Source organism: Neofelis nebulosa, chromosome 6 (assembly GCF_028018385.1).
Source record: "Neofelis nebulosa isolate mNeoNeb1 chromosome 6, mNeoNeb1.pri, whole genome shotgun sequence".
Lineage (NCBI taxonomy): Eukaryota > Metazoa > Chordata > Mammalia > Carnivora > Felidae > Neofelis > Neofelis nebulosa.
In genome coordinates, this window is record NC_080787.1 from 37853226 (window position 1) to 37858448 (window position 5223).

Genomic DNA, 5223 nt, shown 5'->3' on the forward strand with positions numbered 1-5223 from the left:
ACTCAAAACACCGAAAGCAAGCTGAGGTTGGTAGTGACTTATGAGAGATTGTGTGAATATTTCTACTTTGGAAGAAATTAAAACCAATAAAGACTGAATGCATCAAATCAAAATTGTGCCAGTGACATTTCATGTGGCTTTAAATTAGGCATACTGGGTGAGCCCCTATACATTCCCATTTGCCATGTTTAAGAACACTTACTGATCTTGCCTGCCAAAAACTCATTGCATCCTTTCTTTCCGTGACCCTGGATTTCCTTTAAGGAAACCACCCCTTCCGTTCCCAGTCCATGAGGTTGCATGGGCTCCATTCACAACAGAACTCTAAATCCGACACAGATTGGTTCAGCAGGTGGCCGTGAGGCTGGTTCTCGCCTTTATGGATGGGTTTGAAGATGGACTCATGACCTGGTTTGATCCAATCAGAATGAAGGCTAGAATTTCTCCAAGAGTTACTGAGACGAAATGCTTTCTCTTCCACTGAACTTGAACGTGGGAGACAGTACTCTGTGGTTATTGGCAGCCATCTTATTACCATGTGGACTCAGAATGAAGCCAACACAGAGAGTTGAGCCAGGTGGTAGTGGCTTCATTTTAGCTCCTGTGACAAGCTGTGCCTTCAACCAGGTAGGTCTACCCCTGGGATTTTGCAGAACAAAACCCAATAAACTCACTTTTTTTTCCTTAACCACTTTAGATTGGGTTTCATCACTTGCAACCAAGTAAGTCCTGACTGATTCCCTGTCTCTTGAAGATGAGAAGCTTTTCAGAACCTCTCTTTCTTGCTGTGGCAATAAATACTTACACTTGTTTCTTTGTTCCTTTATGGGAGTTAATATGCAGATTCAGAGGCATTGGTTTTCTGCATTTGGACGTTCAAGAATGAATATGTTCTGGGGCGCCTGGGTGGCTCAGTTGGTTAAGCATCCGACTCTTGATTTTGGCTCAGGTCATGATCTCAGGGTTGTAGGACTGAGTCTCTCGTCGTGCTCCACACTGAGTGTGGAGCCTGCTTGGGATTCTCCCTCTCCCTTTCGCTCTGCCCTTCCCCACCCAAATAAAAAATAAAGTAAAATAAATGTTCCTCATTTGGAGGTTTTAGAGGAATAATCTTAAACATTTTTTAAATGTTTATTTATTTTTGAGAGAGAGACAGAGACAGAGCACAAGCAGGGGAGGGGCAGAGAGAGAGCGAGACACGGAATCCGAAGCAGGCTCCAGGCTCTGAGCTGTCAGCACAGAGCCCGATGAGGGGCTCGAACTCACGAGCTGTGAGACCATGACCTGACCTGAGCCGAAGTCAGCCACTCCACCTACTGAGCCACCCAGGCACCCCTAGAGGAATAACCTTAATGCTGAGAAGGCAAAAGCTCCAGTCCACCTTCATTTAACCAAATCTTTTCCCTCCCATCTGATCAGTCTTTCCTCTGCTCTGAGCCCCTCTCTCAGAAGGCTTATTTCTTTGTAAAAAATTTTAATGTTTATTTATATTGAGAGAGAGAGAGAGAGAGAGAGAGAGAGAGCATGAGCAGGGGAGGGGCAGAGAGAGAGCGGGACACAGAATCCCAAGCAGGTTCCACACTGTCAGCACAGAGCCCGATGAAGGGCTCGAACTCATGAACCATGAGATCATGACCTGAGCCAAAGTCAGACACTTAACTGAGCCACCCAGGTGCCCCTCAGAAGCCTTATTTCTAAGGCGAGGTCTCTACCCCTATAGTTTCCTCCTTCTCTCCAATACAAGGCAGAGACTCTGATGCCTCAGATGCCCTGAATTCAAGTCCCATTTCATTTTCTTCATCCCTGGCACCGGAAGGACTGCCTTCCTGCAGGTAGCTTGGGCTGTGTGAATACTTCTGGCCAGTGAAGTGACCGGTGTAACTTCTGGGCAGAAGCAGAGAAGCCCAAGTGTGACACAATAAAAAGGAAGACTGTTTTTGATGGTTGGCCTGTGACAGTTTTCAAGCTGTCACCATTTAAGCATCGTGTCACCCCTGTGGTGACTGCACTAGCCCGCAGTTTGCAGATGGGGAAGCTGAGGCTCAAAGAAGTTAAAAAGTCTGTCCAGGATCACGCTGCCAGTAGTCAGCAGAGCTGGAATTGGAACCCAGATCTTGCAAGTGCCAGAGCCCCAGTGCAGACTAGACTATTCTGCTGGCAGCCAAATGAGCATAGTAAATGGTTCAGGACGCAGCGGCGCTTTCTGGAAAACGTCCACTTCACCCCCTCTGTTTGTTCCTCTGTTCCTTTGATCTGGGAGCTGGCAGCCGGCCTCTCCAGTCAACCCTAGGAATGGGCAGTCACACCTCATTAGGTACCCTCCAGGCCTCCATCACATGGCAGTCACATGCCAAGGCAGGGATTTTGGTGGGAACTTAGGAGCACCACCACCAGCTCTGGGCCATGACACAGCTGCTGCTCCTGGTCCTCCTCTCCCTCCTCCCTCTTTTCTTCCTTCTCACCAGCGGCTCATTTGGCACGGGACGAATCAATTATTTGGTAAGGGACCTAGAGCATACAGTCGCCTCTTCTGCCACTGTGCTAAGACCCGCACTGTTTGGGGAGGTGGGTGCACACTGATGTGGGTCAAACCCGGACATTGGAGGCAGCAGGGGGTGATGGCTGGAGGACGTCCGGGAGGAAAAAGAGACCCCCGTCCTAGTCACGGGAGCTGTGCCAGGATGTGCGAGGTGCTGCCACCGCACAGGGGAATATGACACAGGACTCCCCACCCCCGGCTTATGTCTGGTAAGAGAGACAGACATTCGTTCAGTCAACCCATTTTACCAAGCACCCAGGGAAATTCTTTTTGTAGGTGCTAGAGATAAGGCTGTGAACAAGACATAAAAATCCTTGCCCTTGTAGTGTGGATATTCTACTCTAGGAGGCAAATAGGTAAAATATTTACATATCCCAGGTGATAAACACCTGAGGACAAAGGAAATAAGGAAGGGGCTTCAGGTGTGGTGGCGTAAGGAGAGGTTGCGGTTTGAAACCGTGTGCTGAGGGAAGACTTTATGAACAAAGCGAAATTTAGGCAAAGACCTAAAGGTGCGGTATTACAATATTACAACCAGAACCTACCAAGGGTGAGGACTTTAGTCCTAGAGACTAAGAAACACAGCAGTGAGCAACATAGGGAAAGAGCCTTGCCCTCGGAGTTGAGGCTCTAGCAGGAGGGACACAGAAAGTTAAAAAAGAAGAAGAAGAAGAAAAAAAGATGAAGATAATTTCAGAGAATCCTAGTGTTGTGAACATAGTGAAGCCAGGTGATGAGGGCTGCTGTAGCTGGGTGTTTGGGGAGGGCTCAGTGGGAGACAGTCAGGCAGAGCTCAAAGGACAACATGTTCTGGGCAGAGGGACCAGCAAGTGCAAATGGCCAGGGGCCAGGTGATTCTGATATGTTCAGAGTCCCAGTGGTGGCTGCAGGGTGTGTGTGTGTGTGTGTGTGTGTGTGTGTGTGTGTGTTGGAGGTGAGGCAAGAGATCTAGTGGCGGGCAGGCAGCCCTGGGATGAGTAAGCCCTGCAGGTCCCATAAAGAATTTTGGTATCAAAATGCCCTGGGGGGTGGGGTGGGGTGGGGTATTGCTTTGAAGCAAGGGAATGACATGATGGGATTTACCTTAAAAAAAAAAAATTCCTCCTGGAAAGAATGGAGAGAGGGGGGTAGGTGAGACTGTTGCAGGGTGGAGGTCAGGGGTCTGGGGTGGGTTACTGGGAAGAGTGAAATCAGGGAAGCCAGTAAGAGGCTACTGGCAGTCCAACCCTCTCCTGCTTTATTTTCTTTATGGCACTTAGTCAAACGCAACAGATAGGATTATACATACATAAGTAATAATTGTTCATTAATAATATCTAACACATATATGTTAGGTAAAAACTATGTACAGTAAAATGCCCAAATCTTGATTTTACATTAAAATCAATTAATTTAAAACCCATGCAAACACCCTCATAACCACCACCCGGATCGAGCTACAGAGCACTTCTGGCACCCTGCAAGGCTCCCTTGGGCTCACTGTCAGTTGCAGGGTGAAAGGTAACACTCTCCAGACCTCTTCTGTTCTAGATTAGTTTTGCCTGCTTTTGAACTTCATGTAATGGAATCACACAGTATTCTTTTCATGGCTTCCTTTGCTCAGCATTTCGTGCCACTCTGTCTATTTCACTTATTTATTATCTGTCTTCTCCCTAGAGCTGCTCATGCTTGGCCAATAGCAAATCACGAGTCGCAAGAGTGACTGAAGTTAATTAATTAAAGTTAAGCAAAATTTTTTTTTTTTCAACTTTTTTTTTTTATTTATTTATTTTTGGGACAGAGAGACAGAGCATGAACGGGGGAGGGGCAGAGAGAGAGGGAGACACAGAATCGGAAACAGGCTCCAGGCTCCGAGCCATCAGCCCAGAGCCCGACGCGGGGCTCGAACTCACGGACCGCGAGATCGTGACCTGGCTGAAGTCGGACGCTTAACCGACTGCGCCACCCAGGCGCCCCTAAAGTTAAGCAAAATTTAAAGTTCAGCTCCTCGTTCACACTCGCCGCATTTCCAGTGCTCATTAGCCACACGTGGCTAGCGATCACCAAATTGGAACATGCAGAAAAAGCACATTTTCGTCCTTGCCAAAAGTTCTACTGGACAGCTGCTCTGGCGTGCCAGCTCCAGGAGGGAGGGCATGTCTGGGCATTTCTGTTTGTTTTGTTCCCAGCTGTATCCCCGGTGCCTGGAACGGTACTTGGACACAGTAGGTGCTCGGCATTTGCTTGTTGAATGAATTGAACTTGTCAGAGAGATGATGGTGGCAGTGACAGATGATGTGATGGCCTAGCGCTGGGGATCGCTGGTGTGGGTGAGTGTGGGGGAGGAGGGAGCCTGTAGGTGCCGTGCAAGCTCGACTGAAAAGGTAAGTAGGGGGGCTCCTGGGTGGCTCAGGTTAAGCCGAGTGCTGACAGCTCAGCGCCTGGAGCCTGCTTTGGATTTTAGGTCTCCCGCCCTCTCTCTCTGTCCCTCCCCTGCTCGTGCTCTCTCTCTGTCTCTCAAAAATAAATATAAGTTAAAGAAAAATAAACATTAAAAAACAAAAAAGTGAGTAGGAGTTTGCAGAGAGAAGGTTGTGCGGCGGAAGGAACCGCAGGAGCCAAGACGGGAAGGCCTGGATCACCCTGGTGTGTGTGTGAGCGAGAAGTAACCTATCTGCGGGACTCTAAAGGCAAACCCGTGATAT